Source organism: Loxodonta africana, chromosome 12, assembly GCF_030014295.1.
Source record: "Loxodonta africana isolate mLoxAfr1 chromosome 12, mLoxAfr1.hap2, whole genome shotgun sequence".
Taxonomy (NCBI): Eukaryota; Metazoa; Chordata; class Mammalia; order Proboscidea; family Elephantidae; genus Loxodonta; species Loxodonta africana.
The window spans coordinates 32,105,888-32,120,904 of NC_087353.1; positions in this window are offsets into that span (position 1 = coordinate 32,105,888).

Here is a 15,017-nt window from a genome sequence, read left to right on the forward strand (position 1 = left end):
TTCCTCAAGCCTCGCAGACGAGGATCTCTTCCTCCTCTAAATTCCTACATGTAGTCATTTGAGCCATGCATGACCTGTTATAGCGTAACTAATGAATTGTTGCCTAGGGAAGAGTTCCCATAAGGCAGAGAAATCATCTCACACCCACAGAGGCCGTCAAGACAGATCTCTGTTGCTTCGGGCTACCATCCATGAAAATGCTGGTGAATAACCTGTTTTCTGTAGCAGAAGAGTTGCTCAGCAAATGCTGATCTACAGAATTCATTCATCAAAGACAGAGCTTTGACGCACACCTCAGACCATACACAAAAACTAACAAGATTTCTTTGCATGTCTAAATGCAAAAGCTGAAAAAATAAAGGAGAAAAAGCTCCTAGAATTGGACAACACATTTTAAACCTGTAAGTAAGTGAAGATTCCCTAGACAGAGCACAAGAAGCGCTAACCATAGTTAAAGTTAATAAACTGAACTTCTGCTCATTAAAAGACATATAAAAGCATAAAAAGATGAGCCACAGGCTGCTAGAAAATAGGCACACTACACACATCCAACAAAGAACTAGAATCCAATTACATAAAAAATTCCTATAAATCAATGAGAAAAGATTTAAATGCTTCACAAAGAAAGAAATCCAAATGGCCTATAAACATATAAAAAGATGTTCAACATTGTTAGTAATCAGGGAAATACAAATTAAAACCACAAAGAGCTAAGACTACACATCAACTAGAATGGCTAAAATTAAAAAGGCTGTCCATACCAAATGTTGGAGAGGATACTGTACAACTGGATCTCTCATACTTTGCCAGTGAAAGTGTAAAATGGTACGATTTCTTTGGAAAACTGGCAATTTCTTGTAAAATTAAACATACACCTATCTTATGCTCCAGCAATTTTGCTCTTATGTATTTACCCAAAATAAATGAAAACATGTGTCTACAATAACGCTTATACATGAATATGCATGCCAGCATTATTTCCAAAATGCTCCAAATTGGAAACAACCCAAAAGGAAAATAAAGAATTTGAGGTAGACACACGTAATGGACTACTACTCAACGATAACAAAGAATGGACTGTTGATGTACACGATGACATGGATAAATTTCAAAAAACATTATTCTCGGCTAAAGAAGCCAGAAAAAAGCACGTATTGTTTGATCTATTGTTTTATGAATTTCAATAAAAGGCAAAATTAATCTATGAGGATAGTATTCAGAATAGTGATTGCTTCTGTAGGGGAGGAGGATAGACAGGAAAGGAGCCCAGGAAACTTTCTTGGGTGATGAAAATGTTTTGCATCATTGGTTACACGGCCATGTTGTTGTTGTTGTTGCCAGGTGCCACTGCATCGGTTCTGAATCATAGCAACTTTATGGACAAGAGAACAAAACACTGCCCAGTCCTACATGGGCCTAGAAGTGTTAAAACTCACTGAAGTACACTTCAGTTCCGTGTGTTTTATTGTATGTAATTACACCTTGATTTTTAAAAAAAGGAATTCTTTCATTCAACAAAGGCCTCCTACGTACCAGGCCTTGGGCTAGGGGCTGGGGTGGGCATATGGCCATGAATAGGATACAGTCTCCTCCCATTCAAGAAAGAATGAATGGGAAAACACTCCTTTAATATTCCCCATGTCCCCAGCTTCCTAGTGATTGAAGCCACTTCATTTATTCATCCAGGCCCTGGTGGCGCAGTTGTTTAAGCCTTTGCCTGCTAACTGAAAGGTCAGTGGTTCGTACCCACCAGTTACTCTGAGGGAGAAAGATGTGACAGTTTGCTTCCATAAATATTACAGCCTTGGAAGCCCTATGGGGCAGATCTACTCTGACCTATAGGGTCATAATAAGTCAGAATCAACTCGACGGTAACGACTTTGGCTTTTTTTGGTTTTGGTTTTGCCAATCACCCTTCACACATACACATACCCAGAAGCAGTGGACCTTCCTCTTACTGCCCTGCATCTTACTGTCCTAGTCTACTGTTTTAACAAAAATACCAAAAGTGGGTGGCTCACATTTTTGGAGGACTATCGATTTTATTGACAGCCCTGGGTTTATCGATTTTATCGACAGCCCTGAGTTTGGTTTGGTTTTTGGTTTATACTCCCTCTGCTCTAGGAGATGGTTCCATGTCTCTTTCAGCTTCTGGCAGCCCCAGACAATTCTTGGGGTTCCTTAACTTGTAGACAGGTCCTCACAGGATATATATCTTCCCCCTGTGCATGTCTGTTTTCCTTTTTGATAAGACACCACTCAGGAGCGATTAGGTTTATAACCCACCTACTACAGTATGACCTCATTAACATAGCCAAAAAAAAAAAAAAGCTTATTTCCAATCAGAGTCACATTCAGCAGATACAGGGGTTAGGACTTCAACATATCTGTTTAGGGGACACAATTCAATCCATAAGGTCCTGATCTCTGATCTATGGCAGTGCATAAACATTTGGGCCTCAAGGAAACTCACCAGAATTGTATGAGCTGCCCCAAAAGAAGCCTGGACGAGAAGCTTCCAGGATCACTCCTCAAGGTCAAAAGCATTCAAACTCTAGCATCACGTCCAGAGTCTTCAAGCAAGATGTCCCGCTACCCCTGCCTTTCCTCCCAAGGAAGATTCAAGCTCTTCTTCTTGGGCTTTAGGCCTTGTCTACAGAGCTAGACAGGCTAAGGGGCGAAAGAAGAGAGACCTTTGACCTGTTGGCTCCCAGGCTCCCCCACCTACCCCTCCAGGGAGAGGCGAAATCCAAACAAAAGCCCATTCTCACAGGCAGTCCTTCCAAGAAAAACCAAGTTCTAGAGATGCCGGGTCTGGTGTGAATAAAGAAAAAATGCAGAAGTCCAAAAGGCAAGGTCCAAAAAACATTTCTCCCACTGAGTGCGCTATGAAAAGAAAGGGGACACGAAGGTGGAGGGAAAGGAACCCAGGGCACCCACAGCCAATGGTGGGGATGACCTCCAGCCACCACTCACTTCCCTGGAGAGAATATAATTTTCAATGACCCAGGAGGTGTCCCATTACTTTCAAAATCTTAAATGAGAGAACCCCTGATTTCTTTTTTTTTTTTATTGTGCTTTAAGTGAAAGTTTACAAATCAAGTCAGTCTGTCCTACAAAAATATATATACACCTTGCTATGTCCTAGTTGCTCTCCCCTAATGAGACAGCACACTCCTCCTCTCCACCCTGTATTCCCCGTGTCCATTCAGCCAGCTTCTGTCCCCCTCTGCCTTTTCATCTCCCCTCCAGACAGGAGCTGCCCACATAGTCTCATGTGTCTACTTAAGCCAAGAAACTCACGCCTCACCAGTATCATCTTCTATCTTATAGTACAGTCCAATCCCTGTCTGCAGAGTTGGGTTTGGGAATGGTTCCAGTCTTGGGCTAACGGAAGGCCTGGGGACCACGACCTCCAGGGTCAGAACCTCTCGTTTCTGAGCTTTGATTCCTTCTCTGTAAAACAGAATCATAAGCCCCACCCTGCCCACTTAGCAAGGGTGAGGTGAGGCTTAACAGGGAACAGGAAAGTGAAGTACCTTGTCAGCTACAAGTTACTGAGTTAGATGCTGGATCCCATACGCGATAACTGTGTGAACTTGGGCCAGTGACTATTTCTTTTCTGAGCCAACTTCCACATTTATAGAATGGAAATGTTGTTAATATCTATATCAAAGTTTGTGGCAAAAGTCATAAAAATAACTATAAAGTCTTGAAGAGAATAAATGATACACAGTCGGCATTTAGCAAATGGGAGTTGTTACAAATCTTACTATGGGAAAAGGTATTCTACCCATTCCTGCCTCCTTCAGCCTTTAGAAGAGGAAATTAGCAGAGCTTTGGGGTTGGCCAGATCAAACAATACACACATGGGCTCAAATTTTCTGGAAAAGCGCATTAGGTATCCTGTGAGTCGGAAGTGACTCAAAGGCAATGGATTACCGTTTGCTGGGAGTCCCTGATGGCATAAATGGTTAACAAGCTTGGCTACTAACCAAAAGGTCAGCAGTTTGAGTCCACCCAGAGGCACCTTAAAGGAAAGGCCTGGTGATCTACTTCTGAAAAATCAGCCATTGAAAGCTCTGTGGGGCACATTTCTACTCTGACGCACACGAAGTCTCACTTTAAGTCAGAAATGACTTGCTGTCAACTGGTCAACCATATATCAGGCACCTACTCTGGGCTAGGACACAGTGCTTAACGCTGTTGCCTGCATTATCACGCTCAGGGATACCGCAGGAGGTAGGAAGGATTTTATCTCTGTTATACAGAGAAGGGCATCATAATTCAGCAAGGTTAGGAGCCTTGCTCTAATTCACATAGCCAGAGAGTGGCAAAGGTAGGACACACATCCAGGACTGTCTGAGCCCAAAGCCCAAAGCCCAAAGCCCACGTCCACAGGCTGAAGCGGCTAGAGTTTTGACCTCGTGCTAAACCCAGCTGAGAAACTACAGCCAACCACAGGGAACACTTCACTCTCAGAAACTTTGCAGAGTCTCCAAACTGCAGACTCTTGCTCAGCAGTCTGCATTCCCCCTGTTCTCCACTAACCCTTCAAGAACAAAGTCATCTGTCATTTCCACCTTCTGGTCTATAGGAGGGTCCCTGGTGGTGAAGTGGTTTAGTGTTTGGCTGCTAACCAAAAGGTCAGCAGTTTGAACAAACCAGCTGCTCCTTGGAAATCCTATGGGGCAACTCTACTCTGTCCTATAGGGTGGGTATGAGTCAGAATCAACTTGACAGCAATGTATTTTTTTTTTTTTTTTTTGTCTGCAGGAAATATCAGTGAGGGCACCACCTGCAAATGGCATCCAAAGCCCACTCCACATACCAGCAAGTGGGCCAGTAGGACCTTGGGAATATTCCCTGCAGCTTGGGCTACTCATTGAATCTTGGTGGGAGTGGTACCCATGGGGAGAAAAGGATGTGGAGGAAAGGATGTGGAGCAAAGTGGGAAGAGAGGTATCGCATTAAGATCCAAGTAGCCCCAGAAGTCACCCTTTGGAATTGCAGCCCAGAATGGCATCAAAGGACACTGGTTAGTGCAACTCTGTCCTCTAGGGAAGCGTGGGGGTGGGAAATAGAAGGAAAAAAGGAAGAGGAAACAGTGGGTTATCAATCAAAACATCTTACCCCACTCTTACCCTGTGAAGTGAAGCCATAAAGGAGGAGACCCTAAGAATCTGGAAATGTTCCCTCTCTGTATCAGCCTCAACTGGGCTTCTGCAGACACACATTGCTGAGCAAGCAACAGCTGGTACTTGGGCCATGTAGTCTTTCCATTTAATTATTCAGCAGACACTGGATGAGCACCTACTATGTGCAAGACGCTGAGGTAGGTACAGAGGACACAGCCATGAACAGAACAAAGATATCACCTCAAGGAGGTTATCATCCAGGAGAGGAAGAGATAGTCATGGATACTGATGATCATAATGCAGGGTACTAGAGGCCACAGTGGGGCTGTGGGAGCACAAAGCAGGGCCTCCAGTCAGTCTGGGGAAAGCGAGGGGGGAAGGGTCTCCCAGGGTGGGTGATGTCTGCATTGAGTCCCCAGAGCTGAGAAGGAATGGGCCAGGTAAATGAAAGAGAGTGTTTCCAGGCAGAGGAAACTCAGGTTCTGGAAACTTCCTAGAGTCCCAAAAGTTGGAGCACAGGAAGAAAAGAGCAAGTTGTGAGAGATGAGGCTGAAGAGATGAACGGCGCCACCTAGGTGGTACGAATTTGGACTTTATTGTAAGAATACTGAGAGGACATTGAGGTAGAGGCAAGATATGGACAGATGCATGCCTTAGAACTGTGCTGTCCAATGTGGTAGCCACTAGCCACACACGGCTATTTAAATGTGAATTTAAACTAATTAAAATGAAATAAAATTAAAAGTTCAGTTCATCAGTTGTGCTAGTCACAATTCAAGTGCCAATGGCCACAGGTGGCTAATGGCTACCATATTGAGCAGTGCACATATAGAACATTTCCATCATTGCAGAAAGTTCTATTAGACAGCGCTGCTTTAGAACAATCCCTCTGGCTACATTGTAAAGAAAACTTATTGGAGGTAGAGTCCAGTGAAGAGGAGACAGACGATCCTAGCCTTGAACAAAGGTAGATAATTGGTAGAATCAGGTTCGAGAGGCATGTAAGGGTAGAAGGGACAGGACTTGAAAACCAATTAGTTGGGGAACAGGGTGGGTGAAGTTGATGGGGAGGTCAAGAATGAGGCCTATTTTCTGGCATGGACAGTCAGAGGCCAACAGTCACTCAGAAAGAGAGAAGAAAAGGGAAGAAGGAGCAGCTAAGGGAAGAAGTCACTATGCTTAGTTTAGGACATGCTCAGCCTCCGGTGCCTGTAGGGCTTCCACAGGGCAATATCTGGGCGGTAGTCAGTTCTGTGGCTCTGAAGCTTAGGCTATGAGCTGTGGGCTGGTTAGGAGTGTAAGGCTATGGGGCTGAGGAACCGTGGGCTGTGTGTTGTGGGGCTGTGGGCCCAGAGGTTGTGGCTAAGGGACTATAAGGGGAGTCATGAGCTGTTGAGCTGAGGACTGAGGGCTCATATGCTGTTTGGGGAATTGTGCTGTGTGAGCTGTGTGGCTAAGAAGCTGTGAGGACAGTAGAGTTGCAGAGTTGTGTGTTGTGAGGTTGGTGGTGAAGGTCTTTGAGGCTGTGGAGCTGTAAGTACAACCTTTGTGCTATGTGGCTGAGGGTTGTGGGGCAGGGAGATATAGGTTTATGGGTTGTAGGGCTGTGGAATTGTGCACTGTGAGGTTGAGGGGCTGTGGCCCCTGGCCATTATGCTGAGGGTTTGTAGAACTGGGGATATGAACTGACGGCCATGATCTGTGAGGTAAAGGGACTGTTGACAGTCTTGGAAGGGCCCCCCTATGTTTCCCCTGGTGGAAACTGTCTCTGTCAGTTGCTGGGCAAACCACAGTGGCACTCTTGCTAGAAGCAATCTGGGAGTGGGTGGATACAGGTGGATGTGGGGATGGCAGGCACAGGTAACGGCCAGCATGCACTCAAGGTGGGGAAGCCCAGCTCCAGCATCTGCACAGCCCATGCGGGACCGACGCTAGGCTCTGCTTCTACCTCGCCACTCCGAGTGCTTGGAGGGTGGCAGCATGCAAGAATGTTATTCTCCAAAGCCACTGGGACACTTCCTGTCAGTTCCCATAATTGAGTATTACAGTATTTAAATTACAAATTGAAGATTATTTTTACAGGTGTCATTTCAAATATAACACAAAATTTCTTGACATTACATCAGTCCCACCACACAAACAGCTGCAACTGGCCCCACCTGCATGTGTGAGGCACATGGCTAAGGCTTGTAATGTTACAGTGTGGGCTATGCAAGCTCAGGCAAAAAATGCACACACGCATGCGTGTGTGTGTATGTGTGTGAGAGAGAGAGTCACTGAGCGAAGGAGTGCATGAAATGAGTGTGAGATTCCACATGATGGTGATCAAATGTGTGTGATGCTAGGAGTGTATATATGTGTGTGGTAATGAATGTATATATATATGAAAATATAGTTTGTGCATTTTGAATGTGAGTGTGTAATGGTGAACGTGTGGGTCTGTGTGTATCTATGTGAAGGCGTGGTGTGTGAGTGAGAGAGCACGCAGTTGGATGTTCCAGCCCTACAAGTGATAAACCCCCTGGTGGATCTCTGTCTCCCTCTAGAGCTAACCAGAAGGTTCCAGGAAGTGGACAAGCTCAATTTCTTGGGTAGAGGGGCTGTAGGAGGTGGCTCAAGGTGGTGCTGCAGCACCCTCCAGTGGACATTGGTCTACCCAAACTCCCAACCAGACCCACAAGCTGACGGAAAAGAGGATGATATGCCCTTCTTATGACTGGTAGACTCACCCCATGCCCAAGTACTCCATATTCTCCCCCTCTAGTGTGCCGTAAGAGTCTGCTCTGAGGCTCCTTTACCTTCCAAAGACTACGACTCAGTGGAGCTTTAACCATTGCTCAAATTCTCCACCTGGGACCCTCCAGTATTTCCCCCTGCTGGGCAAGGCACAGCCCAAACACATCCCACCCCTTCCTACCATGATGACGTCCCCACCTTTAAGGATGGTCACCAAGTCTACTTCTTCCAGGCAGTTCCCCTGAGCCCCAGTCAAGAGGAACCTCCCCTCCCTCAAGGCCCTCTCTCACAGCATAACTGGCTCTCAGAGGGCTCCAGGGTCCCTCAAGTCTTATTTACTAAGTGGCAGCCCCAGAGGACAAGGCCTGGGTCTGGCACTTCTCCGCCTTCCCTGACTGGGTAGAGCACAGAGCAGGGCAAAGAGAAAATGCTATTCAAAGTAAAGTGTAAGAAATTGCAAGGGTCTTTGGAGAGAGAGTCTTTGGAGAGTTCGGCTGCTAACCAAAAGGTTGGCAGTTCGAATCTACCAGCCACTCTTTGGAAACCCTGTGGGGCAGTTCTACTCTGTCCATAAAGTCGCTATGAGTCAGAATCAACTCAGTAGCAATGGGTTTGGCTTTTTGGGTTTGCGGGGGAGAGAGAGAGAGAGAGACAGCAGATAGACAGAGAATGAATAGAAAACACAGTCTCTGATTTTCACTTAGTGATAATCTCATTCTGGCCCCTTGTCTGCAGAGGCAGAGAGCTGTGATTGAGAGTGAGTGTGCAGCTCAAATATAGCAACTGTGCAAGGTGGCTATTTTTAGAGTGGAAAAGAGGGATATCTCAGGGAGAGACTCAAACCTAACAAAAGAAGAATTCTCTGGGCTTCCACATCAGCAAAATGTTATTCATGGCACAGCCAGGCACCCACTCCAGTCTGGCTGCTGGGTGAAGGAACAGCATGAAGCACTGCCCAGCCAGCTGCAGGGGTGCCGGCCCAGCCTCAGCCAGGTCTCCCGAGCCCAGAGGGGTTGTCACCGAGCAATGCCCTGAGGACTGGAGCATTGCAGAGGAAAGCAGGGGCATCTAACCACAAGGACCAGAAGAAGTATCAGAATCTGACTATATCCCTGAGGAACAAGCTCAGCGCCTTCTGTACTCATCCCCACCAGCTTACCTGCCAGGCCAGGCTGCAAGGGCCTGTGACCTCCTGGAACAGACAGCCGACCTACCCACCCTCCAGAGGCCCAGTCTTCTCCACCCCAGGGACAAGGCTTCCCTGCCCTGCCCCCTTCTCCCAGGCCGCAGCTGGCATTGCTCCACTCTGACATCAACGTCCCAGGCTCACTTAAGGGAAAAAAAAGAAAGCCAGAGAAATCTGAACAATGTGAAACAGAAAAGCGGCAAGGGAGCCAGGTGTTTTCACAACCCGCCAAACCCACAACACGAGAGTGTTCAAGTGAAGGCTCCAAAGAGGGTTTCTCAAGGGCTGTGTTCAAAATGGAGGCAGATGCTCCACCCACGCTTGGTGGCCAGCCTCTCCTCTGCACACCTGAGAGGTCCCTTGCTAGGCATTGGGCCTGTCTGCCTCCAGCCCACAGCAGCTCAGGGCCGGTACTCCAGGAGCCCGCAGCATCCTCCTGACCTCTCATGAGAACCGTGAGAGCTGCAGAAGGTCAGAGCTGAGAGGAGGTCAGAGCTGAAAGGAAGTCAGAGCTGAGGAGGAAAGGGTGAGGAAGAGCACTCAGAGCACCTTACTGCATGTAAGAGCTGAGAGTGAGCATAAAGGGATACATATCCACAACAGGAAGTATTTTGGTGGCTGCTTTCTGCTCTGACTTCCGGTCCACCACTATTTTCTACATAGCCTCTTCTCAGGCTATGATTTTTTTCCCCTGCCATTTTCAGCTAAACTCATTTGGCTTCTCTCAGTTGCTGCCCCTTGTCTCCATCTACTTATCTATGATGGGAAGTGCAAGAAAGTCTTTCCACACTGCATTGGAGCGGACAGCCATGTCCTGGCTTCTCTCCCAGAATCACTGACTATCTTTGGTACCCCCGTTAACTTCCCGTCAGACTTTGCGAGTCCAGGCCACAACCTTGACTGCAGTCTCCTCGCACAGCCCTGATTCCTCAACTTCCCTTCTCAATGTGTGGCTCACTTCTTGGAGGAGCTGCAGCTTTCAAACCATAAGAGTGGCTGGCATCCTCGCTCCAGCAGTGACAGCTGTAAGAAAGGAGGCTAGAGCTACTGAGGATTGCAGGTACATCCACCAGCCAAGAAGACAGAAATCATTACCTTCATCATCACCATATCTAACCAAAACCTGTTGCCACAGAGTTGATTCTGACTCATAGCAACCCTATAGAACAGAGTAGATGCCCCATGGAGTTTCCAAGGAGCGATCGGTAGATTCGAACTGATGACCTTTTGGTTAACAGTTGAGTTCTTAACCACTGCACCACGAGGGCTCCTCATGACATCTACCCATACCAGTTGCTATTGAGTCTATTCCAACTCCTAGTGACCCTAAAGGACACAGTGGAACTGCCCCATAGGGTTTCTAAGGAGCAACTGGTGGATTCAAACTGCTGACCTTTTGGTTAGCAGCCATAGCTCTTAACCACTTCTCCACCAGGGTTTCCACACCACACCTAGTGGTTATTAAATACTTATGTCAAGCCCTGTGTTAAGCACTTGGCACAGATTACCCAGCAAACCTACGAGGAGCAGGGGGTACCATTGTTATTCCATTTCACTGATAGGAAGGGCAAGGCTGTGCCATCACTCCCAGGCTTCCCTGCCTTGCTTGCTCTCCCTTCCAATGCCTCCCTGTACCTGAGCAGCATTTTTCAAATGAAGAGTGGCATAAGGAGCATTTTTTCTAATGAAACAAGATATTCAGCGTGTATCCTGCACAGTAGGAGTAAGCATTGCTTCCTATAACTTTTGTCTCAGTTATACACGTGCGTGTGTGTGCGTGTGTGTGTTTAAAGATGCAATAGAGTATGATTTTAAATATATTTCTTACTGTGGATCACCATCAAAAAACTCTAAAAGCTATTGTACTGGACTCTCCGCCCACCTTCTGAGTCCCCCCTGTGGGGATTTCTGTTCTAGTCTCCTCACTTTTCCACGCCACGAGTGTCTTCTCACTACCTCCAGGTTTCTTCGCTGCCCTGGGTTGGTGAGGAGCAGTGGCTGGGCCTCAGACAAGCCTGGCCTGGGGCAGGCTTACTGGCCAGGCCAATGGGGATGCCTTCACCATCTGCCTCCTGCACCAGTGAGGTGCTTCTGTTTACCCTGAAGGACTGATGTTTCCCAAAAGAGGCTTAATGGCTCCTTCCTCTCTGAGCTGTCAGGTTAGTGCCTTTGTCTACAAAATTAGCACAGGTGTACTGCAGGCTGGTGTCCTCATTAAACTATTTTCTGCATCTTGATCCCATAAAGATGGCTCCAGGGGAACTTTCAAATAAGCAATTCATTTGCAGTTGCCTCTCCAGATGGAAAGGAAATGGTCCCAGTTTCATTGGCCGAGGTGAGAGAGGTCTGGGTCTCTCGATTTTCTGTGCCAACTTACTGCATCTGGAGCAGCCCACACAAAAGCGAAGTCAGGGGTGTGGGTATTCTGTGTGCCTTCTCCTGACCTTGCAGCACCTGTAATGTCCCTTATCTGCTGGCACGCCAGAGTTTCTCCTAGCCACAGACAAGTTCCAGAGTGGTAGCATGGACTTCTTTTCTGGCTGCTCTTCCTTTGTCAAAAGGCTCTTGGTAAGAGAACACATTCACTAATGGTGGAATTCCAGGTAGAGAAGGTGTTAATGGACAGAAGGTTCCTGAAATCACCTCATGCCAGTACTCACTCTGCTCCTGGGTACACCCATTCCTGTCCTCCACACAGCTCTAGGCCCAACTTTTACGGAGCAGTCTCCCATCGCTACCAGTCCAAGGAAAGGAAGATACCAAACATCCTATGAGCATTTACTAGGGACCAGGCTGAGAAGTCAAGGAGACATAATTGAGATTTTGGCCAGCAACTCACTTACCATTGTCCTGAGAGATAGGATTCCGAGTAGGGCATTTATAGGTGACAAGTTATGAATGCTCGGGATAACCTGGGAGGGTTACAGCCAGGATCATTGGAATTCAGTGGAGAAGGACACCTATGGTCAAGGGAACTGTGAAGGTGGAGAATTCCTAGAAAGAAGGGTTGGAACAAGATCTAAGAAAATGATAGTTAAGGAGACCACACAGAAGACAAGGGCAGAAAAGGGTATTCCAGGCAGGAAGGATGGCATAAACAAAAAGGAGAAAATGAAAAATATAAGAGGTGTTTGGGGAAAACTGAGTAGGCTAGTTAGGCTAGAGCTGAGTCTGTCTTCAGGGGAGTGGTAGGACACAGAGCAATGCTTCTCAACCAGTTGCAAATGGACACAGGTACACCAAGATATGGATACCCAATGCCCTGAAGTTAGCCTGAGAAGCAGCTAATCTTTGGGTCAGTACCTCCATTTACGAGAAAGCTCATCCTTTTTCCCAGGGTGAAATACAAATATTATCTTTTTGTGTGTGTGTGCCATGGCGTGGAGAGGATCACCAAGCCATAAATTAGAGCATAGCATTGAGATCATGCCCCATTTCCTACAGCTGCCCCTCAAATCAGTGTCTCTCGCATGTGCATGCCTCTATGCCCGTCTCTCTGTCTCTGTGTCTCTCTCATATATAACAAATACTTACTGAGTGCCCACTCTGCCAGGTACTATGCTGGGAGCCTGGAATTCAAAAATGAATCAGACACCACTCCTACACTCTTAAGGGTCATGTAATCTCGTAAAGAAGACAAGCAAGTAAAAATTCTGTTCCAATAGAATGCAGTCCCAGCTTGGACCGAAGTACGTACAGGTAATTATGGGAGCTCAGAGACATCTAACCCACCCTGGGGGGGGTCAAAGAAAACGTCCAAAAAAAAAGTGATAACTGAGCTGAGTCTTAAAGACAAAGTGGGGGTCAGCCAAGGGAAGAGAGAGAAAAGGACATTCCAGGTAAAAGGAACAGCTTGAGCAAAGGCAAGGGACCATAAGAAGTGTGGAAGGATCTACTGGTTCAGAGGTGCTGGAGTTACACTAACAGTGGGGACTGCCCTGCTGAACCATAGAAATACAACGTTGGAAGGAAGGAGTTGTGGGAGCAAGGTAAGGCACAGAAGTCTTTCCCAAACACAGATCCATTCCTGAGGAAGAGAAATACACACCTGGGCCAGAGGGAAGGTGGACATTCCTTGGTGGAGTGGGGGGAGAAATGGCATTGGGCCCCCCAAGGCTGAGGTTGCTGCTCCTGCTGCTGCTAACCCCAACTGCCCCAGCCAGTGCTGCACCCACTGAAGGGCCCAGGCTAAATTGTGCCGAGTATCCTTCCAAAAAGCTTATTCTCAGCAATGGTTTTCCTGTGACCTTTCTGGAAGAGGAAAAGACAAGAGGTCTTCACTATACCTGTTCCCTAGCCAGCTTTCCAAAGACTCACATATTGACCTTAAGAGTGTTGAAATTCTTCTCAGGGACCAGGGTTAGGAGAAGTACTGAAGACGATTTCCAGGGAACAGGGAAAATGGATCTGATTAAAGTCTATCAATTATGAGCTTGTCTTCAGGGAAATTAGACTTGACAGGTACATTCCAGTTCCTTCAGGTTGTTTCATTGGCAGACTTTTTTTAAAAAACACAGGGGAATAACAAGCCCCATCGTATTGCCAAAAGTGATTTATTGAGAACATCAAAAGGCATTTGTTGATTTGGGGAGATAAGGTGGAAAAAAAAAACCTATCAGCTTCGCACAAGAAAAAGAAAAAACAAAAGCAGGTTTGTCTATATCACTGATATCTAAGTAATCACAAAACTAATATTTGGGGGGAAAATCCTGTCTTTTTGAAAGATGGCATAAAATATGAGCAAAATGTGAATTTAAAAAACAAACTAAACCCATCGGCGTAGATCGATTCCGACTCATGACGACGCCACGTGTTCCAGAGCAGAATTGTCCTGTAGGATTTTCTTGGCTGTAATCTTTACAGAAGGATTCTGCCAGGCCTTTCTTCTGTGGAGCCACTGGGTAGGTTTGAACCACCAACCTTTAAGTTAGCAGCTGATCGCAAAATATGAACAGTTAAGAAAAATAAAACCAGAACAGCAAGTATAAAAGCAAAACTAACTCCTCAAGGAAGGTCAAAGATTGCCAGATCACAGGCCCTGAGCGTGCCTGGGCTCTACCCTCTGGCCCGGCAGGTACCACCACCAAGCAGACTTGATTTTTACAGGGATCAGACAGAATTGGCTCCTTATCTGTGCTCCAGACACCCAACTCATTTTGACACCCTGACCTGTGTGGCTCTTTCTTTTTTCATATATACATGTCCTGCTTCCCAGAAGCACAGTGAGTAGTACCTCAAGGGCAGGGATCTTGTCTCATCGATGGGTAGAGAAATGAGTCAATATGGAGTCTCATCCATCTCATCCTGTCCTGGAAGACCAGAAAGATACATCCCACAGACTCACTTGGCAAGGCCACATCTTCCTGCCTGATCCTAGGCCTCCTTCCCTGTGCCAGCCTTTTGGTGCCTATAAGCCCAGTTACATTTTTCAAGTTGGATGTGCCTGGAGAGAGGGTAATACTGCAGTATCTGCTCATAGAAAAAAGGAGCAATGTCAGCAGGAGACCTAAGTGCCTCCTCATTCCCCTTTGACTGAGACTGTGCGGACCCCTTGACTGGGACCTCAGTTTTATCCAGGATATTTCTGGAAGCTTAAATAGCTCCCACAAATTTTTTTCTCCTATTTCGTATTTTACCTTGTTTTTCCATCCTTTATCCACTCTACAGAAGGTCCCTGAGTGTACAAATCATTTGCACTTGTCTACTAACCTGCTTGTCTACTAACTACTGTTGGTAGTTCGAATCCACCCAGCTGCTCTATAGAAGAATGACACGGCGATCTGCTTCTATAAAGACTATAGCCAAGAAAACCGTACAGAGCAGTTCTATTCTGTCACACATGGGGTCTCCATGAGTGAAAATCAACTCAACGACAATGAGTTTTTGGATTTTTGTTTGTTTGTTTTTTAACTCATTCCACTACCATTTTTTTAGCTCAGTGTGGTGATAGAGTAATG